This window comes from Caretta caretta, chromosome 1 (genome assembly GCF_965140235.1).
Source record: "Caretta caretta isolate rCarCar2 chromosome 1, rCarCar1.hap1, whole genome shotgun sequence".
Lineage (NCBI taxonomy): Eukaryota > Metazoa > Chordata > Testudines > Cheloniidae > Caretta > Caretta caretta.
The window spans coordinates 62,121,197-62,148,620 of NC_134206.1; the positions used below are offsets into that span (position 1 = coordinate 62,121,197).

The 27,424-nt window shown below is 41.6% G+C and overlaps 1 protein-coding gene across 5 annotated transcripts in view; it reads left to right on the forward strand.

Moving 5' to 3' along the window:
• ENOX1 (ecto-NOX disulfide-thiol exchanger 1) overlaps positions 1-27,424 on the forward strand; it is a 508,731-nt gene that overhangs the window by 61,957 nt on the left and 419,350 nt on the right. For 3 of the 5 annotated variants that reach the window (XM_048851020.2, XM_048851038.2, XM_048851010.2), the window contains exon 2: positions 24,223-24,296. The gene's annotated coding sequence lies outside the window, so the exon portion shown is untranslated. Of the gene's footprint in view, positions 1-24,222; positions 24,297-26,682; positions 26,750-27,424 lie in introns of all 5 variants that reach the window. The other 2 variants (XM_075128654.1, XM_075128660.1) reach the window with 1 other exon arrangement.

The following is a 27,424-nucleotide window of genomic DNA, read 5'->3' on the forward strand; positions in this document are numbered from 1 at the left end:
AGCCCCGCCCAGCCCCTTCCCCAAGACCCCACCCCCTTCCCCGCCTCTTCCCCAAGGCCCCGCAGGGGGTTGGGGTGTGGGGGTGGTGGTGAGGGCTCTGGCTGGGGGTGCAGACTCTGGGGTGGGGCCGGGGATGAAGGGTTTGGGGTTTAGAAGAGGGCTCCAGGTTTGTGGGGGGCTCAGGGCTGGGGCAGCAGGTTGGGGCTCAGGGTTGGGGCATGGGCTTACCCCAGGCAGCTCCCGGTCAGCAGCGCAGCGGGGATAGGGCAGGCTGCCTGCCTGCCCTGTCACTGCGCTGCACCCTGGAAGCAGCCAGCAGGTCCATCGCCTAGGCTGGGGGGCCAGGAGGCTCTGCGCGCTGTTCTCAGTTCCTGGCCAATGAGAGTGTGGAGCCAGCGCTCGTGCAGCGTGCAGAGCCCTGTCCCCTGCCGCCTGAGAGCTGGACCTGCTGACTGCTTCCGGGGCACAGTGCGGTGCCTGGATAGGTAGGGGCTAGTCTGCCTTAGCACCGCCGACTGGACTTTTAACAGTCTGGTTGGTGGTACTGACTGGAGCCACCAGGATCCCTTTTTGACTGGGTGTTCTGATCCAAAACTGGACACCTGGTCACCCTAAGCTATGCATGCACATGAAATAGGGAAGCAAGCTAAGTCACCAGTCTGTGTTGCCCTCATAGACGTGCATGTAAAACACAAGCATAATTTTCTTCTCTGGTGATTGAGACCTTAGGGTGCTGTTCACATATATTTTTGTCAAGGGAGACCCTCTCTTCTTTAAAAAAAAAAAAAAAAAAAAAAAAAAAGAAATATGGGGATGATCCCAAGTAGGGACAAATATGCATGGGATAAAACCCAGGGATTGAGGATCCCCAAAAGAAATGGAGAGTTGCATTGAGTGCAAAACTCGCAAGCTCTTCAAATAGCTCTAATGTATCTCTATAAATAATGGCTCCATAAATATTCAGAGTTAAACTAATATTCAACTAGAACAAAATGTGCTGTTCTCCTGGGAAGAAAGACACAATGGCCACAGCTAGGCCCTAGGCCAAATGAAGCAGTTCCCAGTTGGCCACACATTCCTTACAATGTTGTGTAGAGTATAAATCTACATGGGTTTCCCTTATTCTCTGCCTGCTCCTGCTGTGTCTACACATAGCTAAGAGAGAAGTTGAGACATCTCTGAGTCACTCTTTCTCTGTTATTTCTGACAGAGCCCCTCTTAACCAAAGAATAGCCCCTCTATCCAAAGAATAGAATAGCTGGGAGGTGATGTCAGAATCCAAGTTTTACTCCATTCAAAAATGAGAGGTCTTTTCACTTACAGGATAATTGTCAATCACAAAGGAAAGAGACATCCCATCATTTCTATTGGAATGCCGCACCTGTTTACTCTTTGCTAATGAAACATCTTCATTTGACGTTCTCCGGTGTATGTGTTTCTCTCTTGTTCCACTAGAAGCTCTTTCTCATATTTAAGGATATGAATTTGCCAAGCACACTGACTCATTTCTCTGCTTTTTTTTTCTTTTGTGAAAACAGTAAAAGCAAGGCGCACAAGTACCTTCTAGCGGTACATTCACTACCTGTGCACACCTGTTTTGACTTGATTGTCACAGGAATTACCCACAGCAGTTCCAGATGCAGCACCTGTTCCATTAGCAGTCAGTGCCTACTCAGCCTTTCATTAGGACATACAAAACTTCACCTCTTATAGGACCTTTTCACTATATAACCTAGGAAGGCTAGGAGGAAACAAACTCATTTACCAAAGGAAAGTACCAATAATCAATGTAATCAAACTTCTCCCGAGAAGGAGGGCGTTACTGGTGGAGGAGGCAGTGAAACTGTTTGATCAGGAGGCCCCATTTGAAAATCCAGCTCTTTGGCACAAAATAATGGATAAAATATTTTCCACAAACATTAACAATAGGGATCTTTGGAAATCAGGATGATGTAGCAGGATTCACAGAGACAGTTGAGGGGGAAAGTGTCTGGACTCAAGAGATCATCGAAGTAAACAGGCAGAGAGTTATTCTAAGTTCCAAGCTTGACAACCCAGAGAGATGCCTTCCTATAGAAAGCTGTAGACTGCCAGTTTTTGACATCAGCATTTCTCTACTACATTCAGATAATAAAGGCTCTATTTTAAGATCCATATGCACTTCTTTGAAGTCAATTTACAGGGAAATGTTGAGAAACTGTCAGTGAAAGCAAAGATGGGTATAAGGGGGGGAGGGATAGCTCAGTGGTTTGAGCATTGGCCTGCTAAACCCAGGGTTGTGAGTTCAATCCTTGAGGGGCCATTTAGGGAGCTGGGGCAAAAATTGGGGATTGGTCCTGCTTTGAGCAGGGGTTGGACTAGATGACCTCCTGAGGTCCCTTCCAATCTTGATATTCTATGATTCTATAAACAAAATATCAGCTTTGAGGGAAGGGAAGGATTTCAAAATCTGGATCCAAATTTTCTGGCTCAGGATCAGTTTCTAGTAGAAAATATTCCAAATATGCTGATTTGTTTATAGTCTCTAGGGCTAAAGGTCACGGGGAAGATGGGCCATTTATTTATTTAGTTTTCTTCTTCTTTTCTTAAAAGAATCCTCAGAAATATCCTCTTAGGAACCAAAAGAGTGAAAAAACAGAATATAGAGTTGATGCTTTACACTGTTTGGAGGAAGGCAACCCTTCAGTTCTGAATTTAGTTTCTCAGGGGAGCTTGGAAGGGGCTTCCACACACATGGAGGCTCACAGCCCCACAGGTGTAGATGAAGAACTTTGAAGTCAGTGAATTTTCTCAGCTGAGAGACCTTGAAGGAGCAGACAGTCCCAGGGTTTGGAAAAAATGTACACACATACAATGGAAAGAATCACAATTAGTACGTATGGGGAAGTGTGAAGTATTCTCTCAATATAAGGTAGTGAGGATACAGACCCCAACAATTAAAAAGGGTCATGTAGAGATTTATTGAGCGGCATCTACAGGGTTATGGGCATAGTAAAAGGAAAATATCCTGAAAAAAGTACAAGCTTACTAAAAATGATAAATGAGATTTAAAATCTGAGTGACTGGATTCAGTCACTCGTCCACCTTATCACTTCCCATTTCCTGACCATTGGCATTAGTTTTGTGGACATATGAGTAAATGATGGAGACCCTGTTACTCTGGCATGCTAAGTTTGTATGTAGAGCCCATGGTACTAGGATTTAGGGACACAAGGAAAACACTGAGATGCTGCAGAACTTGTGGTGAAATCAGAGGTACTCTGACAGTTGGGTTTATTCTGTTTACTTTAGTTCTTGTACTGAGAGTAAGATGGCTGAGTGGTTGTGTCAATAAATATGATCCCTAGTACGTGCTTGTGTTTTATGGCTTTTGTTTTCTTATCTGATCTGGCATCCCTATGGCCTGGTGTTGTAACTAAATAAAATCCATATTCATGCTGCTGAGTAAACATTGTGATAAGAACCTACCTGCAAAACTGAGTGCCGTTAATCATTTCTTTTCCTTTGCTTCTCTTTTCCTTCATTTCCTTTGCTTCAGTTAATGTTCCTAAATGTGATTAAGCAGGTTCTTACACCTCCTCCTATTTAGGCTATGTCTACACTAGCACTTTTCTTGGTAAAGTGAAAACACAGCCCCCGACTGACAAAAGTTTCACAAATAAAAGCACCACTGTGGACAGCGCTATGTCGGCGGGAGACGCTCTCCCTAATTTATTTGAGCATAAGCTTTTTGAGCTACAGCTCACTTCATCGGATGCATGCAGTGGAAAATACAGTGGGGAAATTTTATATACACAGAGAACATGAAACAATGGCTGTTACCATACACACTGTAACGAGAGTGATCAGGTAAGGTGAGCTATTACCAGCAGGAAGGGGGGAAGCATGGGGGAAACTTTTGTAGTGATAATCAAGGTGGGCCATTTCAAGCAGTTGACAAGAACGTGTGAGGAACAGTAGGGGGAGAGGGGAGAATAAACATGGGGAAATAGTTTTACTTTGTGTAATGACACATCCCAGTCTTTATTCAAGCCTAACGTAATGGTGTCCAGTTTGCAAATTAATTCCAATTCAGCAGTCTCTCGTTGGAGTCTGTTTTTGAAGTATTTTTGTTGAAGAATTGCGACTTTTAGGTCTGTAATCGAGTGACCGGAGAGATTGAAGTGTTCTCCGACACTTTTTTTTGAACGTTATAATTCTTGACGTCTGATTGTGTCCATTTATTCTTTTATGTAGAGACTGTCCAGTTTGGTCAATGTACATGGCAGAGGGGCATTGCTGGCACACGACGGCATATATCACATCGGTAGATGTGCAGGTGAACGAGCCTCTGATAGTGTGGCTGCTGTGATTAGGCCCTATGATGGTGTCCCCTGAATAGATATGTGGACACAGTTGGCAACGGGCTTTGTTGCAAAGATAGGTTCCTGGGTTAGTGTTTTTGTTGTGTGGTATGTGGTTGCTGGTGAGTATTTGCTTCAGGTTGAGGGGCTGTCTGTAAGCAAGGACTGGCCTGTCTCCCAAGATCTGTGAGAGTGATGGGTCGTCCTTCAGCATAGGTTGTAGATCCTTGATGATGCACTGGAGAGGTTTTAGTTGGGGGCTGAAGGTGATGGCTAGTGGCATTCTGTTATTTTCTTTGTTGGGCCTGTCCTGTAGTAGGTAACTTCCGGGTACTCTTCCGGCTCTGTCAATCTGTTCTTCACTTCAGCAGGTGGGTATTGTAGTTGTTAGAATGCTTGATAGAGATCTTGCAGGTGTTTGTCTCTGTCTGAGGGATTGGAGCAAATGTGGTTGTATCATAGAGCTTGGCTGTAGACAATGGATCGTGCGGTGTGGTCTGGATGAAAGCTGGACGCACGTAGGTAAGTACAGCGGTCAGTAGGTTTCCGGTATAGGGTGGTGTTTAACATCACTTATTAGCACTGTAGTGTCCAGGAAGTGGATCTCTTGTGTGGACTGGCCAAGGCTGAGGTTGATGGTGGGATGGAAATTGCTGAAATCATGGTGGAATTCCTCAAGGGCTTCTTTTCCATGGGTCCAGATGATGAAGATGTCATCAATGTAGCGCAAGTAGAGTAGGGGCGTTAGGGGACGAGAGCTGAGGAAGCGTTGTTCTAAGTCAGCCATAAAAATGTTGGCATACTGTGGGGCCATGCAGGTACCCATAGCAGTGCCGCTGATTTGAAGGTATACATTGTCCCCAAATGTGAAATAGTTATGTGTGAGGACAAAGTCACAAAGTTCAGCCACCAGGTTTGCCGGGACATTATCGGGGATACTGTTCCTGATGGCTTGTAGTCCATCTTTGTGTGGAATGTTGGTGTAGAGGGCTTCTACATCCATAGTGGCTAGGATGGTGTTTTCAGGAAGATCACCAATGGACTGTAGTTTCCTCAGGAAGTGAGTGGTGTCTTGAAGATAGCTGGGAGTGCTGGTAGCATAGGGCCTGAGGAGGGAGTTTACATAGCCAGACAATGCTGCTGTCAGGGTGCCAATGCCTGAGATGATGGGGTGTCCAGGCTTTCCAGGTTTATGGATCTTGGGTAGCAGATAGAATGCCCCTGCTCGGGGTTCTAGGGGTGTGTCTGTACGGATTTGTTCTTGTGCTTTTTCAGGGAGTATCTCGGATTACAGAATAACGTACCAGCCAGTTCTATACTACCACCTGAATCACAATTTTAGAGTGACATATACCTACTCTATAACTGATATAGATAAGAACTATGTGGGGATTTAGAAAGAGAATTAGTTGTAAGTCAAGACTTCGGAGTGACACCATCTCAGGGAGCATGATAACTAAAGTTTTGTGTCCTCACCCGAAGTCTTACAGTCAAGCTGTTAAAGTAGAGATGGCAGTGAGATACAGCGTTCTCAATTAGCCACCTGCGTGAACTTTCTGACTCAAAGAACGAATAGAGGGCTGATTGCTGTTTCATGTATGTACTGCATGACATGATCTTGGGTGCTTGTCTGCCACATCCAGGACCTGACACTTGACATTGCACGCCAATCTCAATCGTTCTCATTTCACTATGAATGTCTAAGGAGCAAGTTGTGTGTGCATCTGGTAGCTCCCAAGGCAGCTGGGAATTGTGACATGCTATAGAAGGTATCTATTGGTTGGTGTTATTGCTATCCTTATATGAGAAATCAAGCATATTAAATAGTTTTCTTCAGAATATCCCCAGTAACGCTAAACCAATATGGGTAATGCCTATAGAATCTCTTACAATGGTTTAACTTTCCAAGAGCTCAATTCTGCCACCTTTGCTCAAGAAGTAGCTTTACTTTGTGAGTAGCCCCATTTATTTCTGGTGCACAGTCCCAAATGCTAGGCTTTGGATTTTGATTGTACTACATGAAGAGGAAGGTGCTGTCAAGCTGTTTGGAATGACTCAAACGCATGAGTACGAACCTTAGAGCAGACTGTTAAGAAGCAGGGCACACACCCTAAATTGGTGAGTTTTATACATAGATTTCACCGACTAAATATCAAGTGTGAACTCCTCCAGGACTACAGCAGCCTTAACATGGAGTCACAGACAGTCCCCTTGGGCACTCCGATCTATCTTGCCATCCAGGTAAGCTTGCCTTTGTAATAGATGGTCCCTTACACCAAAAATCACAGTACTGTTCAGGTTACTCCCAGTCCTAAAGGACCAGTCACTTACCCCAGATCAATTGCACTTTAGATCTTGCACCAGTGATAACTTGTGTCAATCCAATAATAAACTAAACATTTATTAACTAAGAAAAATAACTGAGTGATTTATGTGGTTAAAGCAGATAAACTGACACACACAAAGGAGTTACAGTCTTATGTTCCAAAAGGTAACAGGGGGCTGCTCAAATATGCAATCTCTATATGTCCTCTAGGGCTAACCCCGGCTAAGCAGCTGGGGATCCCTTACTTATACTTAGAAATATTGTCCTCCAAAGTCCAAGCAGAGTAGAGATACAGTTTTTTCCTGTCAGGGATTTTTATTCCCTTCCCCCAAGGTTCAAGCTGATGGGACGAGTTCCCATGCACATCTCCTCTTCATGGGTATGGGGCACAATCAGGGAAATATTTTGTCTTCTGATGTTCCACAATGGTTTGTCTGGTGTCTGTGGGCCGCCTTTTCTCAGGCAGGAGATAACACCTCCTGTGCTAAACTAGAATTTCACACTTGGTAATCCTGCTCTCCTGACTGGTGGTTTTACAGACAGAGCAAACACTTAAATATTATCTTATAACATATTCAGATGTTCAAACTTCATGAAAACTAACAGAATGTTACTTGTATTGTTTTTGCTTATCTGTTCCTGGCATAATATAATAGCAAACATTTACATGGTAAATACCCCTATAATTAAATAATACATCAGACACCAAAGCAGCCTTTGGGAATGCTAATGAAGGACTTTATCAGAAAAGGTGCTAATTCCAAAGCAAATGGCCATATTGGTGATGACCAGAGGTCAAAAAATTAAGTGCATTTCTCACTCATTGGCATAAAAGGAAAAGCCCACATGGGTAGAGACACTGTCAGCAGCTTTGTGTGTGAATATACTACAAATATGGGCTGAAAGAAAGAGCTTTTGTCTCTGGATTGTTTGAATACAAACAGGGCAGAATTACTGAACAAGAAGATGGAGCTCTCCAGAGTTATTCTGTGTAGTCCCGAGAGACTTTTGGGAAACTGGCAGATGACTATATCTGTGCTACCATTTGGAATTATAGACTGTGACTCACCTGTACATACGTTTTACCTGCTTTAACCTCTCAATAACTCTCATTTCCTTTTCTTACCTGATAAGCCTTTAGTTAGTTTAATATAGAATTGGCTGCCAGCATTGTCTTTGGTGTAAGATCCAGAGAACCAATTGATCTGGGGTAAGTGATTGATCTTTTGGGACTGGGAGAAACTTGATGTGGTGTGATTTAGGTTTAAGTAATCTTTTATCACAAAGTTCCATTTGTCTGGTTGGCAAGAAAGCCTGGAGAGTCTAAGGGGACTCTCTGTGACTCCATGGTAAGACTGGTATAGTGATTCAGGAGTTCACATTTGTTACTGGCTTAGTGAATCTAATTATAAAATATACCACCAGTTTGGGGTGTCTGTTCTTGTTTTCTGACAGTCTGCCCTGAGAGAGGCACAGTTGTGAGCCACTCCAGACAGCATGAAAATGGGATACCGATATTACAAATGAGGTTAATGCATGCAGCATCCTATAAGCATTTAATAAAGCCTAAATACTAAACACCAACTTAACATCTATTTTAAATATTTTGAAAACCATCCTGGTTTTCAGCTTTGTATTGGTCAGCATTCAGTTGAGGCCTAGAGGCCTTGGCATGAGCAGGCACCTGGTCTGCCACTAGGGTTGCCAGCCCTCTAGGATTGTCCTGGAGTTCCCAGGAATTAAAGATTAATCTTTAATTAAAGATTATATCATGTAATGAAATCTCCAGGAATTTGTCCAACCAAAGTTGGCAACCCTATTTGCCACTGTCACAGATTTTACTACTCATCCAGAGCAAAAGTGGTAGAGTAGGGCCGTAAATATTCATAGAATCATAGAATATCAGGGTTGGAAGGGACCTCAGGAGGTCATCTAGTCCAACCCCCTGCTCAAAGCAGGACCAATCCCCAACTAAATCATCCCAGCCAGGGCTTTGTAAAGCCTGACCTTAAAACTTCTAAGGAAGGAGATTCCACCACCTCCCTATGTAACACATTCCAGTGTTTCACCACCCTCCTAGTGAAAAAGTTTTTCCTAATATCCAACCTAAACCTCCCCCACTGCAACTTGAGACCATTACTTGTTCTGTCATCAGCTACCACTGAGAACAGTCTAGATCCATCCTCTTTGGAACCCCCTTTCAGGTAGTTGAAAGCAGCTATCAAATCCCCCCTCATTCTTCTCTTCCGCAGACTAAACAATCCCAGTTCCCTCACCCTCTCCTCATAAGTCATGTGTTCCAGTCCCCTAATCATTTTTGTTGCCCTCCGCTGGACTCTTTCCAATTGTCCCACATCCTTCTTGTAGTGTGGGGCCCAAAACTGGACACAGTACTCCAGATGAGGCCTCACCAATGTCGAATAGAGGAGAATGATCACGTCCCTTGATCTGCTGGCAATGCCCCTACATATACATCCCAAAATGCCATTGGCCTTCTTGGCAACAAGGGCACACTGTTGACTCATATCCAGCTTCTCGTCCACTGTAACCCCTAGGTCCTTTTCTGCAGAACTGCTGCCAAGCCATTCAGTCCTTAGTCTTCTTGTAGGTCCTGGCTTAGGAAATAAGGAGTGGCACTGGTCTGTTTACCCAAATCTCCATCTTTGAAAACACAATTCAGTGAATTTAAGAAATGACAATCTAAGACAATAGTTTCTCCTGAAAACAGATATCACTGTTCCCAGAACGGCCATTGTTACAACTAGTGCTAGAAATCTGGGTAGCTGCTTGGGGTCAGCTTAATAAATGGAGGATAATTGCTTTGTCATTCATGCTTTTTAATATAGACTATTAAGACTGCAGGAGTAAGTTTTGATTAGCCATGCAGATACTGCTAAAGGGGAGATGTGTCTGGGCAGATATTTAACTTGTGTGGCTCTTGACACAGAATGACCAGTCTCTTACAGCTCTTCTGAGTACAGTAAATTAACCCCCAGGGAATGCAATGTGGTGGTTGGAGAGTTTGCTGGGTGGTTTGTTTGTTTTTTTTTTGCCTATCTAATCCTTTGCTCTTGGGAAAGTTGCGAGATCTGTACCTCTAAAAATCCATTTTCTAATATACAAGTTCTGCATAATGCTTTCAATATCTAGCCCTCTGTGTCTTAGGAAGGCTTAAACTGAAAAATCCAAACCACCTGGGGTCTGGTGGAAAGCTGGGAAGATTTGCTTCCCTTAAAATATGTTGAGTGGCATGCTATGCAGGAGAGAGTATTATCTAACAGCTGGGGATAATTTTAAAATAGGATGTGCCTGTATTGCATGAATAAAATTGGCAGTGGTGGGCTTATTTGGGTACACAATTGCACTTGCAGACACTTTAACATTTAAGCACCAATTAATACATGCAAACTTCTTCTATTTTCATGTGTAGTTATGATGCATTTCAAAACTGCATTTGTAATGCATTAGTCTGCATTTCTTCAGGTCAGACTACTGAGGGATGTATTTGATTTTGAGATCATTTTTTTAAAGGATTTAAGTTTTTAAAAAAAAACACCAAACTAATTGCTACAACTGTGCAGTGCTGTGGTATACCAAGCCTTTAAGGTACTAGTAGTGTATTAGGTGCCCCACAGCTCAGAGGCCAATGCGGGAGGTTCTTCAGCTGCTCGACCCTTATAGGTACTAGTCCTTGTGGGTCCCCCCAGACATGTATCTAGAGTGGAGTATTTTACTAGGGCTGGCAAGAAAGGGAAAGCTGAAAATGCCATAAATAGACTATCTTAAACAGGTACAGCTCAAAGTAAAACAATAGTAGTTCCTGTTTGGCCCATGGGGGGAAGCCTAGTCCAGTTCTTTATTAAAAGCAAATAAGAGCTTGCAGATTTCCAGGTCAGGCTCAGGTAGTTGTGTGTCATGTGGGGGTGCCTTTGCACTGGCTCCCTGCCCAGTGTCTGCTGCTTCCTCACAAGTTCCACACAGACCTGAACCTTCCTGCAGTGTCCAACTATCACGTCCTGTTTCACACATGGTTCCCTGGCTGCTGTTGCAGCCTTCTCTGCACACAGTTCCCTGGAAATTTCCCTGCATTCAGCTGCTCCTGGCTTGCCTGCAGCTGTTGCTTCTCCAAAATCCAGGATACTTCCTGGGTCAGGGTGTTTCATTGCAATTCTGCCCTACTGGCTAGGGGAAATGGATGTGTCTACATATTCACCTCCAGAGGGCCCTAAATCAGTGGAGAAATGGTTGATGGGAATTGTAATTTCCAATTTAGTAGATTTGTCTATTGGAAATAGATTGGAAAGAGCAAAACTATTTTATATAAAAACTCAGATAGTTAAAAAGGAAACTGGAAAAAAAAACCTGTGACAGAATACTGTGGGTCGAATCCTATGGCCCTTTCTGTAGTCCCTTAATTAAAACAGATTTCCTACTGACGTTTTAATTAAGGTTTTGCCAGAATAAAGACTGTAGAATTTGGTCCTACATATAAAATGAAAAAGAACATACTTCAGCAGTGTCCAATCCACAGATAACAATGCTGTTAAAGTGGGAGCATCAAATATACTCACAGTTCAAGGACATATGAAAAAGATACAACCTCTATTCTGTTTTGCATGGGTGCTTACACTGCGTTCATCACCATAGTATCTTAGCACCTTGCAGTAGTGCCTTAGGTGACATGACTAACATCTGTCACATGTCGTTTGTTCTTTCATCCTGACCCCTGGGGGAGAAGTGTGTGTAGTGAAGTGTTTTGGTTTGGTTGAGTGTGTTTTGTCGGTTTTATTTTGTTTTTATGTTTTTATATATATGTTCCCATGTGTTAGAGGAGTCAGGTCAAAGATAGGCAACTTGCACTTAGCGAGGAAGATGATGAGGTTTGTGATGGTCCTTAGTTCCTGAGGGAGTTCATTCCATGGTCTTTGATCAGCCCCCAGGGAAGTTCTCCCTCACAGATGAGCTTTACCCTTACTGAAGAGAGTTCCATTGTCCCAATGATCTCATACGTTACCGTAAGCAGTGAAATAAAGGGGAGAGATGAGAGAGTGTTTTACCCTGCTAATCTGGCAGAGATGAAGTGGTAGAGTCTCTGTTGTCTTTAAGGCACAGCCGTGTGTTAGGGGCACTGTAGAGGTACACTTTGGGGATCACAGAGTGTGCACGCAGCCACTCTGTCACTTCAGAAGAGGGTGCAACATCTACTTTCTATTGGGTCTGGCCTGCTCTGCTCATGTCCACTCACTTTAGACAAGCTCCTATCAGCAGTGGCACTGACCTCACTCCTATCTATCCAGCTGTCTAGCTTCTTCTGTTGACAGCGATCAGCGTAGTATCTGGGCATCAGTATGGGCTAGAGACAAACATTTTGCATAGTTCCAGTGTGTGTGCGCACAAGGTAAGGGAGCTTTCTTGTGTTGTTGCCTTGAACCTCATGCCCTTTGTGGACCAGCATAGGAACTGAACATGGGCTTACCTTTAGTGTTTTTCCTTTTTCTTCCTGTCAGTTGTCTTGGGGATAAACATTAAAGGTGACTCTAAAGGATAAAATTCTATTAAAATAAAATTTTAATTTAACATTTTTGTCTTAGTAACAGTGTGTGTGTGTGCGGGTAGTTGTAGCCTGCTGTAAATTACTTTAGTTTTGGTTATCAAAATCCAGTGGCTGAAGAGGAGTGCGGGGAGGGAAAGGATCTGGCACAATCTATTTGCATCACACAAAACTGGAACAAACACGAGGGGACAGGATCAAGGAGGCATCGATCAGTGTCCAGTTGTGCAGGCATAGATTTCCATTAATGTTTTGAAAATCAGAAATTCTGCATATTCTGTTTTATGTTAATTGAGCACTTCAGGCACAAAACAGCATACAGATACATTCTATTCTTTAGCTGCATTTCTTATATTGCTTCAATGAAAATATGTCTCTTGCTATTGCATCTTAAATGGATTCTTTGAAAATGCAGCCCTGTCCATCTTAGGGAAGAAACTTATTCTGCATTAAAAAGCCAGAGCGTTATGGGAAAAGTAGGGTTACAGAGGATTGGTAGGAGGCTACTGTTACACTTGAAAGCACATTCCTCAATATTTGTATGTGTGAGTTTTTGAGAACATCTAATGTTTCCTGCTAAGGGAAATCGTGTTCCTTTGAATGGAATGGTGATTCTTTATGAAGACTCCTCCAATTTGCTGTTGCAGTGTTACAGGCCAACAGCAGTAAGTACATTAAGTCTGTGGCTCCCTCAGGTTTATTTTTAAACTAAAATTAATCTACAAACCTCTTCAGAATTTATTTGAGCTTTCATATAGGATGAAAAATTAATACAATTATTTTATGAACATATTCTATTTTTCCCCGTTCAACATGTAGCTTGGTTAAGTGGAGAGATGTACCTAACAGATGTTTTGTTTGTGTGTATTGCTTGACAGCAATTGGCACCTTACAACGGCAAAGCTTAAACCAATTATGAGTAGCTGCAACAGCAAAAATCAAGATCAATACAACACAAGGTCGATTTTTTTCTTGTAATATTACTTTGTTGAGTAGTTGGAGGGAGGTTAGGGAGGAAGGAACAATAAATATATGTTTTTGCACTTCTGTTCTTATGACAGCAGAGTGCAATCAGTGTGTCTTGTGACAGGGAAATAGTATCTCGTATCTCTTTAGAAACATAGGTAATAGTGGTACATAAGAACAGGAGTGCAAAAACACCATCATAAGTTTCCACCATCATAGGGGTCATTTGCCACAAAGGAGGGGGAATTGGTGATCCTTTAGTTTCTCCCTCAGCCTCCTTGCCCCATTGTGAGGTCCCCAGTTAGACTCTCACTAGTGGCCGCATCTGGAGCAAAGCCAACCCAAACCACCCGCTCATTTTTCCACCCCCTTTTGCTGAAGAAGAGAAGATTAGCCTGCCAGAGGATGAGAAACTGTGAAACTCCAGGGTAAGCCAGCAACTGAGGTTGCTATACTGTAAGCTGGCCTGCCCACCATTTAAAACTGTGCATGCAGGGAATAGAAGGCACGGTCAGGTATGCTTCATCTCTTCTTTCCCACTAAAAATAGAGCAGATCTAGAGACAGATCATGGGATTAGTGAGTCTTCCATCCAGTTTTGTGAGGATAGCTCATTTGAGGAAGGGGTCAGTTTAACAAAGATAGTTCCAGCAAGCTGATCTGGAGAGATGAAGCATTATTCTGAATTTGTCGCTGCTGCCTATGTAGAGAATGAGTTTGATCTCGCAGAAACCTTGCAGTGGTATCAAAAGTTGAAAAGTTGCTAGGGAATATAAACTAGAGGACAAGAATACCTTACTTAACTTACTGAGCAAGACATGATTGTCCTTCCAAGACTGTTAAGGATCATTGTTGCCCTTGGAAGATATAAGAGAAAGTATCCTGCCTGTCCACTGTTTGGTAAATTCTCAATCTTCTGTCTGGAGCACCCCGATCATAAATTTTTGGTTTCCATAACTTCCAAAAGCTATGTTGTCTTACGAAAAAGAAACAGACCACCTGAGCAGAGTCCTTCAGCAGTCTCTGGTCCTACCACAGGTGACACCTCGCTGGATGGCAATGTATCCCCAGGAATACTGTAGACAAGAAGATAGAATGAACTTTCAAAGAAATGTTTGCACTCCCTAACTATTTCTGTGGCTTTCTCAGAATGCGTTTCAACCCAGCCACTGAATCCATCATCCCCCCAGTAAATCCCAATCCAGTTTGAAAGACACATTCCTTTTATAGCCTGACTGCAGAAGAGGGTGTGCTAACTAAGAGTTTCAGTTTGCATGCATTACAACACAGTGGCTAAGAACATGGAATGATGATTTCTCTAAGCCACGCTTTACATTTTTACACCCTGTCCTCAAGAACAGATATTCTTTCAGTGACTGTTCAGATCAATCTCTAAGCAATGTTTCTGAAGAGAGGTTGTCTTCCAGACAATCCTCCCAAAAATACCAGAGGTATAACGGAAGTCATCTTGTAACTGTATTTGTATGGTTCCTTCTTTAAGCAGGTCTGTGAGAGTCTCTCTTAGTGTAAGGAGGTCTAATTTACATCACCTTACATATGACATCTAAAATTGGCTCTGGTTAATAAATAGGCTGCTCAAAACTGTCTAGTTGGTGATTGGCTCTGATCCTTGTTCATCTGCTTGAGGAGGTTCACCCAGACTTTACAAATTGGTGCCCCTGGGTGAAGATAATGAATTAATGAGTTTAAAAAGTCTTATTTCATTACCTGCAGCACACTCCATTGCACAATGTGTAAAGGTTATTTTGCCAGTGATGCACATGCTAATATATTTTATTGAAGCTATTTTGATATACTGAAGCTGAAGTCTCTATACAGACTTTTCTAAAGTCTATTAGACATTGCATCTTAGGAGAGCTTTAAGAAGACGGATTCCCAGAGGTTATCTTTTCCTCCCCCTTCCAGGGAAGTTAGAATGTTTCATTTAATTTATGTTAATTAGTATAATTTCATCTGGGTTCAGGGGATAAGAGAGGAGGTGGGAGAGAATGAGTTTCCTTAATTTGCCTTTATTAACTATGTCAAGCATAAACTGTTCCTCTTGATGTAGACGAAGGGTAGAGTAAAAGAAGGGAAATTTTGCTGTACTTTCAGGCTGATGTTAAAAAGAGACTGAAAATATGAATGATAATGATGACAATGGTAGGGGAAATCTGAAAAATGAGGTGTATTATGATGTGTAGTACAGCGATACTTGGCATATTCATTTATTTTTCATATTTCAGTCTTTGGCTATATGTTCATGGGACTCTCTGAAGCCAAGGGGAGCCACCAACATGCATATTTAAAGGCAAAATTAGGCCTAAGTATTATAACGGGCATCCTTGTTAAATACTGGTACATCTTAAATGGGTGTAAGATTATTTATGCAGTTAACATTTGATTGTCAGCTGAGATTTCATGGTGTAAATAATAAAATAAAAGTTTAGAATAATGCTACAAAAAAGGCATTCTATTATGTGTTCACTTGTAGAGACATAAGAGCCATTTTCTACTATTAGAACTGTCAGACTATTGAATATTCAGTGTAACAGAAGTGCAAGAGTTATACAAATTATTGGGAAAATGAGGTGTTTGTAGTGATTTTTTGATGATGTATTTCAACCTGAGCTTTCTGTTATGAAGAGTTTAGTTCATTTCTGCTGTTGATCCAGATCCTCTGATTCAGAGATGCAAAAGTTTTATATGGAACACTGTCCAATTTAGTCATTTTGCCTAATGAGATGAGTAAAACCTGTGTCTGTTTGTTAATTATGGTAAATAGTTCTACAGTAGTATGACATGGGTAAAGGATGATCTGATACTTGTTAGGTGAGGACACTTATCAGACAAAATGTGTTTGTTTAAATTTTTAAGATTATCAACGAGCATAATGGTCTCAAGTTGCAGTGGGGGAGGTTTAGATTGGATATTAGGAAAAACTTTTTCACTAAGAGGGTGGTGAAACACTGGAATGCGTTACTTAGGGAGGTGGTAGAATCTCCTTCCTTAGAGGTTTTTAAGGTCAGGCTTGACAAAGCCCTGGCTGGGATGATTTAACTGGGAATTGGTCCTGCTTCGAGCAGGGGGTTGGACTAGATGACCTTCTGGGGTCCCTTCCAACCCTTATATTCTATGATTCTATGATTCTATGATCCATGCTATACTCAAATAATGGACTGCTCTTGACGCATATATTAAGATCCTTACAATTGTTTGTTAGTGGGTATTTTTCTTCACAATCCTAGCACTAGAAACTTTTCTCTTTCATATGAAAGCCTTGATCCTGCAGAGTTTGATAACCTCTGTCAAGGTGAGTGGATTTTTCCAGCCCTGATATGTGGCATCTAAAAGAATTGGCACAGACATCTTTGGGGCTTCTCCATCACTGTGAGATCATCAACAGAAAGTGCTGTTTCTGTCTCATACACAGACCTAAAACCAGAAAGATCAGGATCCAGGAAATCTGTAGCTTTCAGTTGCTGCTGGAGTAGCTTTGTCACAATCTGCTGTCCCAAAAATATGATACACTTTCTTCTGAGAACTCCCATTGTAAACTATGAGTGGAAACCTCCTAGCCTAGGCTTTAATTCCAAGTGTAGCCTATTGGCCAACTGCAGTCCACAGAGTTCTACCTTGTGGCCCAGGCTCTCCTTCTCTTCTTTATAGAGATGTGGCCTGGAGAGACTACAGGTTCCAACATACAGTGCTCATGGTGGCTACCATAGCTCATGGAGACATGCTGGGGTCTCTAGACATATGTCTCAAATATGTCACTGTTGCTGACATTCAGATACTAGTGTAAGGAAAATGGTATAAACATTCTGTCACATAGGTGGCAGGACTGGTTGAAAAATATCAATTATTTGTCACTGGAAATTAAAACCAAAAAATTATTCCCCCCCCCCCCCCCCCCGCTGCATTTGCCAACATTTTGTTTGTGTTTGTCAATCTTTTGTACAAAAAACACTGAAAACCAAAACATCATGGTTTCTAAAAAGAATTTTTAGTAAAAATGTTCATATTTCAAAAATTAAGAAATTGTACTATTTTTTTTCAGGTTTTGTTTGTTAATTATGAAAATCTGGAAAATGTTGACTGAAAAGCTATTTTTCACCGAAAGAACTGGTTTGTTTTTTTGGGGGGGGCGGGGCGGGGTGAAGGTATTAACAAACTCTAATACCTACTGTTTAAAAAGAAAGGCAGTTGCAAATTGGGCTTCTGATAATTTTGTCAGTGTAAATGTTAAGAACCCCCAGACAGCACGAAACTGAGCCTTACTTTAAATTCTGACTTCAATGGTGGTAAAGCTTACTTAGGGCAACTGTGAAAAATAGGGTATGTTTAATTTAGCAGGCTTGGAAGTAATGATTTTTAAAAATGCCAAGATGTCAAAACAACTACGGAAAAGATTGAAGTATACCAGCATGTAACAATGCACTTCCAGTTTATCTGTTGCTGAATTTTTTCAATTTAATAATCCTGTCTTCCAGGGTCTAAAGTGGTGGTTCATTGTATGTAATGTTTTACTGTCACTCCACCAGGCATTAAAAAAAAAAATTGAAATTATCTTGAGGAAACCAAATCCCTTTATTTCAAAGACAAATTAGATTGATGTATCTTACCATTCTCTATAGATTTCTTCATAAGCGCATTACTTGTTGAAGTGGTACCAGACATTTTGTATATTACAGCAATTTGCATACATTCATTAAGCTGTACTTTGTAAGACTTACTGACAGGGGCATTTGATGATTTTTTGTGTGTGTGCACTGTATTGTGTCTTTACACAGAGCAATCTGTTAAATCATGCCTTTGTCCTTTAGTTTGTCAATAAATGATAAATGAAACAAATGTTAACAGCTGTGGGAGGGTTTTTGGTGTTCGCAGAATAAAGGACAACAGTGGAAGGCATGATTTGTTTGTGAAAATGGCAGTCACTGACAGTAAAGAAAGAAGAGCACTACAAATAAATACTTTTCACAGCTTGTTTTATATCTGTATATGCTTTTCAGGATAGCCTACTGAATAAACACGTCAAAAATAAATGCTACTCAGTACCAGGATCCAGAATTGGACTGGTGGTGAGAGAGAAGAGGTTGTTTCCTTGTGCGGTTCTCTACAGCTAAACAATGGAATGTTCTTGTTGTTTTCTGTCATTTTTGCAGTAGAGTACTAGGAAGGAGCAGCCATCTGCAGGTTGGCTGATTATCTGGGTGGAAAAATGTGACATTTTCCCAAATTGTGCTTGCAAACCAAGTTCCATCTACTTGTGATACCTGAATAATAAGATGCCTCTCATAGTGTGCTGTGCATAAGATGATTGTCCCTTTTGTTTATTGCACGCTTTCAGTAGTACAACTATTTCAGCAATGAAATAGTTCATAATGTTGATGGTTAAATTGTCGTAATGGAGCTTCAAAGTTAATACCCATTTGAGATGAATGGGAACAGTTCACCTCCCTCAGAGCTATTGTTTCAGGCTGTCTGCAGATTCATTTGAACTTTATTGTGGTGTTTTACACGCAGTTCACATTTTGAAGGCAATTTTCACAACTATAAGGTCCAGATAATTAATTTTTAAAAATAAATCCTGACCTCTAGAAGCCAATATAGCAACCTCTAGGAAAAGTACTGGCTCACAGAGTCATCCCAGATCAACCCATGTGTGCACTTAATCATGTGGTGTAAACACTATGGTAGGAGACTGGGAATAAAGAGGAAAGATATGGACACCAAGAAGGGTAAGAGATGAGACAGAGACAAGAGGGGAAAGGGAAGACTACAGACTGATGGTAAAGTAAAGGTTACCCTTTTGGTCATCCAGGAGGTCTTCAGTTGCTTGTCATGGTACATGTACTAAGTAGCTTATGCCATTTTGCAGGTGATATTTTGCTGATTTTTCACAGTAGCTTTAGTGGGATTTTTCTTTGTCATTCCTATATTTCTCATCTCTGAAGCACTGACAATTTTTGAGATCAAATAGAGGATGCAGAGATGTAGTTCTATTGTTCATGCTCCTTTATTGTGGATTCTAAACTTTCAAGTCTGTCTTGGCTGCATTTGACATAAACGGTAACAATGGCAAACAAGTATATAGAGTGAATAATCCTGGAAATTGTAATATTTATCAAGATTTCTTGAATACATAGAGCAGAGTAGTGGGGGGTTGTTATTGTTGTTCTTGCCTGCGTGTTTATGCACATTTTAGCCCAACCCCCGATCCCCATCCGTCTCCTCCTCCCCCACAGAACATCAGATATGAGCCTCTGTGCCCTTTGAACATATGTTCATGCACACAGCTGGAAGTATAGGTTAAAGCATGAGTTTTGCTGTAAGGTGTTCTCCTACCTTTCCATCTCGCAGTAAAGATGCCGCTAACGCACATGTTGTTGAGCTCGTGAGCTCCAGTGCCATCCCACAGCTCTTGGGGCCTGTGTGTTATGTCCCATCTACCTACTCACTTCCCACTCATCTCCTGTGCACTGGAAGATATCTGCTGTGTTCAATGTGGGGAGCCTAAAGATTATCTACCACAAGGCTAAGGATGGCAAGTCTGGCAACAATCTGCCTGCGTGCTCTTACCACAGTGTATTCAACCACATATTTACTGCTACCCTGAGCATGGGAGCCTTCAGTACTGCATAACATGCTGCTAAGCATGGCAGGTTTAATTTTTTTGTTTTTGTATTTTTTAAGACCAATGGAGGGATGTAGGTGCACAAGGCATCCCTTATTTCTCTTGCTTCTCTGGACCCAGCCCCAGTAATGGCAGGCACACCTTTTGATTGTTTGTACAGAGTCTGCAAACCAGCAGCATCTTGAGTTAACTCCGTGGGAAAATTCTAGCCCTCATCCTCATGGATGTTGTGCAGGCCACAGCACAGATGGAACTGGCTGCACTGGTATCCAAACAGATTTGTAGGCAGCACCAGCTTGCTTTCAGCCTGCCAAAAGCATGCTCCATCACCATCTGCAACTGCTAAGTGTGTAATTAATCCTTCTTCTGCCAGGTGCTCTGTGGTGAGGGTATGGTTTCATAAGCCATGGTAGTAGAGGGTAAATGAGATCTCCTAAAATAATTGGGCACAAATACCCCATTGATGATAATGCTATTTGGAGGGAATAAGGTCTCTGCTTGTCCAAATAGATAAACATCAAATCTCCTCAGTACCCTGGTGTCATGCACGTTTCCTGTACATCCCACATTGGTGTTCATGAACCTGCCTTTGTGATTGACCAAGGCCTGCAGAACAATAGGGTAGTATTCTTTGCAGTTGACATATTCATGTGGTCCTTGTGGTTGGCAAATTATGGGCACTTGAGTGTTGTCAGTGGCCCCAGCGCAGTTTGAAGACCCCATTCTCCGAAAGCCAGTTATTATTTCAGGCATAGTAGCAATGTCTACCACTTGTGGCAAAACCACAGTATTAATGGTTTCACAAGCTACCACGACCATATCATCGACAGTTGACTTGCCAATAGTAAACTGATTATCCACCCGCCTGTAGTAGTTAGGGGTAGCCAGCTTCAAGGTGGCAATAACAACGTGCTTCTGGACTGGTGTGGCCTCCCTCATTTGCAGTCCTGGCACTGGAGGGTCATTCGGGGCAAGCTCCTTGTACAGATCCAGGAAGGCGGTCTTTATCTTGCGAAAATTCTGTAGCTACTGCTAGTAATTCCAGGTTTGCCTGACAATGTGATCCCACTACGCCGTGCTAGTTGTCCTGTGTCAAAAGCACTAGTCTGTATAGGAAACCACAGTTGCAGCATGCAACAGATATCTCCTGTCTGCTGTGAATGAGCTCTCCTCTGAGTCTTGTCACCACCTTCCATTCAGAAGGAAATGCTTCTGAAATGACACTCACCATCTTCTAGATCCTCTGTCTGTATCCTGTTGGAATAACAGATCAGCCACAAGTAGAAACAGCTCATCCAGTAGTTCTGGATCCATGGCCTGGCACCAGCTGGAACAGACAGAGCTGGAAGTGCCTCTGCTAAATGTTACACCGTCTACCACATGCCTTTCAAGATCCAGGGGTCCTACACATGCCTATCACAACATGTATTGTACCTCATCCAGTGCACAGAATGCCCCGATAACAGCTATGGGGGTGAAATCAGACAATCACTACGCTCTTGAACAAACTCACACAGGAAAATGATAGAAGACAAAAACACCCTTTTACCTGTGGGTGAACAGATTTCACAAAGGTTTCAGAGTTTATGCCCAAATAAATTTGTTAGTCTCTAAGGTGCCACAAGGACTCCTCATTATTTTTGCCTTTCACAAAGTGATCCCTCTGTATCTGACCTATCAGGCTTCATCCTCAAAGGAAACTGCACAACACTTTCAAAAGATGAGCCTAGGAGCTTAAATTCATAACTTTGCTAGACACTAAAAATCATAGGTTTCAGAGTAGCAGCCATGTTAGTCTGTATCCGCAAAAAGAACAGGAGTACTTGTGGCACCTTAGTGACTAACAAATTTATTTGAGAATAAGCTTTCGTGAGCTACAGCTCACTACATTGGATGCATGCAGTGGAAAATACAGTAAGGCAATTTTATATACACAGAGAACATGAAACAACGGGTGTTACCATGCACACTGTAACAAGAGTGATCAGGTAAGATGAGCTATTACCTGCAGAAGAGAAAAAAGACCCTTTTGTAGTGATAATCAAGATGGGCCATTTCCAGCAGTTGACAAGAACGTGTGAGGAACAGTGCGGGGGGGAGGGGGGATAAACATGGGGAAATAGTTTTACTTTGTGTAATGACACATCCACTCCCAGTCTTTACTCAAGCCTAATGTAATGGTGTCCAGTTTGCAAATTAATTCCAATTCAGCAGTCTCTCATTGGAGTCTGTTTTTGAAGTTGTTTTGCATGATCTTCAAAAAGACACTGGATTTATGCCTTATTACGACAATCTGTAGCCCAGTAACCCCTGTTTTTGGTCCTGTGACTACAGGATTGTTAACGGGCCACTTCACCTTGAATAGTGCCTTAGAATATGTGTTAACTACTGATGATTTAAGGCTGCGAGTCTGTTACAGAGGTCACAGAAGTCACAGATTCCGTGACTTTCCATGACCTCTGTGACTTTTGCAGTGGCTGGTTCTGACTCAGGGGCTGCCCGGGCTCAGGGCTAGGGGCAGGGGGTTGGGGGCTGCGGGTGGGTGCTTGCCTCAGGGTGGGGGGCTCCCACTGGCATGGCCCTGCAGGTCCTAGGCAGTGGAGGGGCTGGGGGGGGGGGGCGAAAGGCTCTGCGCCACGTGCTACCTGTGCCCGCAGCTGCCATTGGCTTGTGCCCCTCCACTGCCGAGGAGCTGCAGGGACGTGGACCTGGGTAGGGAGCCCCTGCCAGCCCTCCCCCCCCCCCCCCAGCACCAGTGGGGTCCCAGGCCACCGGCCTCAGCACCCATGGCGCTGCTGGACTGCCCCCCCCAGAGCACCGACGGCCCCCGCCCAAGTTTTAGTCACCGGTATTCTTAGTAAAAGTCATGGGCAGGTCATGGGCTATGAATTTTTGTTTACTGCCCATGACCTGTCCATGACTCACTAAAAATACCCATGACTAAATCATAGCCTTACTTATGATAAACTATCTGTTCGAACTTATGTTTAGCTGTGACACTCGGACTACCTTCCCCAGACCTGAGGAAGATCTCTGTGTAGCTCAAAAGCTTCTCTCTCTCTCTCTCACCAACAGAAGTTGGTTTAATAAAAGTTATTACCTCACCCACCTGTCTTTCTAATAGCCTGGGATTGACAGCTACAGCTACACTGCATTTTGCTAATTGTGCTGGCTAGCTAAGAACACATCTGCACAAAGGCCCAGGAGGGATAGGCAAGTTCTTCCTCAATACACCAACCAATTCCTAGGGTGGCTCAATTTAGTAAGGCACTAAAAACACTGGATTACCCTCCCAAAACATATGTAACTCCAGTGTCAATGTTGATGCAACTAGATTGGTATGGGGCATGTGCAGCTCTGTAGTGTGGACATTTGGCGGAGGCTTGGCAAGCACATGTGCATATACGTATCAGCCAGGACACACATACACTCTGCAGTGTAGACATACCCTTAGAAATCCTCAAGATAGTGTGGTAGACAAACTGATGGAGCCACCAGATAAGTGTTGGTACTAAATAAGGACCATTCCCACCTCAGTCTGGCACTTGAACTGTTGTCTTTTCTGCTTGCTTTCTTTTTCTATCCCTTTCCATGTCAGTTGAGTCTTTTTTTGTTTGTTTCCCTCTTCTGCCACATCTTACAGTTTTAACTGCTCAGTCTTTTCTTTTTCTTCTTTCTTTAGTAACTGTATAGTAAAACTAATTTGTTTTGTCAAATGGATTATACACTGCACAGTGCTGATATCTGTATCACTGTGTCAGAATCACCAGGAGCATTTATAGAGACTAGCTACTAATTGTGGGTAAGTGCTATGCACATGCACGTGCCTGAACATGTGTCTGCTTTAGGGACAGAAATATATAGAGCCAGATTTTGGAATCCGTAGTAGAATTGTCATTTTTAACCTTTCTTTATTGATGCATGGTTCTCTAATTCATGCTGTTGCTCTGCTGCAAATCAAAGGCAGAATGTGGCTCAAATGTATGTCTGTTTGTAGTTTTTTTAATAGATTTTTTTATTTTCTGCCATACCACTAGCCATTATACATATTGAATGTGTTGGTTTTAGTCTATCATTACTGATAGTTGTAGTAAAATTACTATTCTGAAACTTGATGTTTGCAGGAACTATCCTGTACTATTTTTGAATTCCCATAAGCAAGCTTACTTAAAAGCTTTATGATACTGTATATGTCTTAAATGTAATATTTAATAGATTATCCTACTAGTCATCATTCTTTTCTCACACAATATGCATTGCTCTACACATACTGTAAAGGATAATATTTTAAATTTATTTCCAAATGGAAGTTTAGCGGAATGATTTTGCTCTGCTTTTATGCCCAAACTATTTACTTTCAGTGACATATTTTTAATGTCTGTGGTTTTCCTTTGCAGATCTTGGTCACTGAAGGTGAAGCAATCTTTGGATACATGCTTCTACAAACCTGGTGAAGATATACTACAAACAGGTACTGTATAGGATAACTCCAGAGTTGGTCTTACATTATTTGGTTATTGAACTAAGTTTTTATGACTGTTAGTTGTAATATTGCAATTCTTAAATCCTCTGAAAAATCTCAGTTGTCATTAGTGGAGTAATGTGGTAGATCTTCGTATGCTACATTTTCAGTAAGGTGTGTAGTCTTTGTATGGGAAAATAAAGAAATGCATGATGCACACGATTGTTTAGAGAGAACGGCATAGAACTAAATAGATAGTTTAATTTCAAAGTGGGCACAATTGTGGGTGTATATGAGCATCTTGGCAGTGGAGTTAATATACAGCCTTGCGTTTGGGCCTCAATCCTCCAAACACTGACTTAACTTTGCTACTGTAAGTAGTCTCGTTGATTCCAACTGGAATTATTCAAGGTAGAAACATTAAACATATGAGTAAATGTTTGTTGAATCAGGGCTGTAGATGGTGAAATCGTGGCCCGACTGAAGTTAATGACAAATCTCCCACTGATTTCAGTGGGGCCAGGATTTCCCTCAGAATGCCTGTGGGAACTGCACAGGCAGTTTCAAAAATATGTACATTCATATAACTAAGCAATTATTAGATGATTTGGAGTTACTCAATTAGGTCTCAAAAGTTGGGTCACACCTTGTGACTCTTGAAAATGTTGTTGTGCTCCTGGAGATGAAGAATGTGAAATGAGAAGATTTAGAACAGTTTATTCATCCAAAAGGATTTACAGAACTAGATAATCTTTCTATTTTATATCTGAAGAGGAGCAGGGTTTTTCAAAGATACGGATTTGACAAACAAACTTTATTTGATCCTGTATGAGGAGCTTAAAAGATTTAGAGGGGGAAAGGATGAATTGTTCCTATGAAATAAAAACTAGGGTCAGGTCCAGGGTGTAGTAGTCCCCCAGGCAAAGATGGGATTTGGCAGTAACCTGGTTATTCCTTATTAGGCCTGTCTTCACATGAGTAATTGAACATAGGTGAGTCCTTATTTCTTGGGGGGCAGGATTAGGGAGGTAAATGGATTAGCAGGCTGAAAACAGAATGTCTGTACTAGCTAAAATAAGGGGAACATCCAGGGAATGATTTACAACAGACAAGATAAGAATGGGTAAAATAAGCCTGGAATGTAAGGTGAGGTAAAGAGTAAGTTGCACATGGACAGGGCGTGCTGTACAGTGATTGGATTCGGCAGTCCAAGCCCATCCCAAAATGTTTGATGAAATGTATAGTTTCATCTGTAGATTTTAGTGTATTTTTAAAAGCTGGAGAAGTACCATTATCTCCATTTACTGGAGAAAAAATATTATGTTTTAAATTAAAAAGAAGATTTTTTTAATTTAAATTGGATTTTTTATTTAAATTAAATATGTTTGTTTATAAAAATATTTACAATTAAATTGGAAATTTACAATTTATGTTAAGGCCTAAACTTACTATAATCTATTTAAATTATTTAATTTAAACACAAAAATAATATTAAGCAGTACATATTTGGTGCCAAATTCTAAAGAAACACCACTGAACTGGTGGAAGTCACTTGAAATCAGAGTTTGCTGAAGTGCTAAACCAGCTTTTGACAGCAGTAACCTCTTCTGCAGGTACAGAGAGAATAGTTTGTGCATTACAGTGTATTCAACTGATTTTGTTCAGTGATTAGTTTATTCAAAGTTAAGAAACCAATAGGGACTTGGACAAAAGCAGGAAAGCTTGGTTTTCTTCTTCCAATCTGCAGATAAAATGTAGGTGTGAGAAGATGAGATCTACTAAGTCTAAAATCTTGAGGCATATGGTGACCAGAAAAAATCAATTCAATTTGCTAAGCACAGAATAATGGTTTAGATAGATAGATAAACGGTTTAATAACTACGTTAGTTTTAAATGCATATCATGTTTTGATAAACCTTTTTTTCTTATGTATCCTGCACACTAAAGGTACTTTATTTAATTTAAAAAATAATTAAAATGCTATTTTTGTGCATCTTTAATTGAACGTGAATTTCTGTCTAAAGAGAGCTTGACACAAATTGTAAGTAAAAAATAATCATCTAGTACATAAGATATGCAACATTCACCATTTTCTAACATAATAAAAAATGTAAAAAAATAAGAATCTGAAATGCAAGTTCAGCTATCTAATTCCTTAAATAAACGTGTATTATAGTGGTGCAGTAGTGCCACTATCGTTAAGGTTCCATAACAACTTTTATTTAAATCTAGACCTTTCTAAGTCCCATTGTCAGAGTCCTTTGAAATTTGGTGCTCATAAGAAGGGTGCGGTATAGGGATAGTGATTGAAATTTGGGATCATTTGAAGTAGAGGTTGCGGAGATATAAACCCTGAAAAAAAGAGTTGTTTTTGAAAAAAAAATTTTTTTTGCAGAGCTAGAGATAAAACTGTTGATGTGATGCAGGTCAAAATCATCGCAGTCTCTGAAGTTTTACCCAAGGTAGTGTATGACATCCACTAAAGCTTTGGGGGCCCCAATCTGAGCATGGTATGCAAGAACATGTTTGCTTCTTTGCTTGCATAGATGGGTAGTCCAGAAGGATTGTATTGTGCATGCACCAATAAAGAAAAAAAAAAACGTGAGAGGATTTCTATGCAGTCACTTTATACTTGCCTGGTTACTTTGAGGGAATGTGCTAACGCTACTGCCTCTGGTGAACATCCCACCATTGACATTTCTAATCTGTACAACTGTGCAATAAAGATTTAATAATTCATATTGCTTGCCGAAAGTTGTCTCTGTTATAATGTGTTTTCATTTTATGGGGAGGTTTGCTGTGAACACAGCAGAATATTTTTGTTATATCAGGTGGGGAGGAGCCAAAGACAGCACTTGGTGTGTGTGTGGGGGTGGAGGGTGGCAGAACAAGGACAGGGAGCGAGGTTGTGGCTGCAGAGGGGTTGGACAATGAAGATAGGTGGTAGGCAAGCTTTGGACTGGTTGTTAGAGGAAATATCTGTATTGTAAGCCCCTGAGGAGATGGGAAGGGAGGGAGTGGCTACTTGCTGAACTCAGGGTAGGTTAATGTGGTGTTTTCAAAGACACTGCCATATTTCCAACATGTGGATACGGGGTGATTCCCAGATCATGAGGTTGCAAATGTTTGCAGGAGAA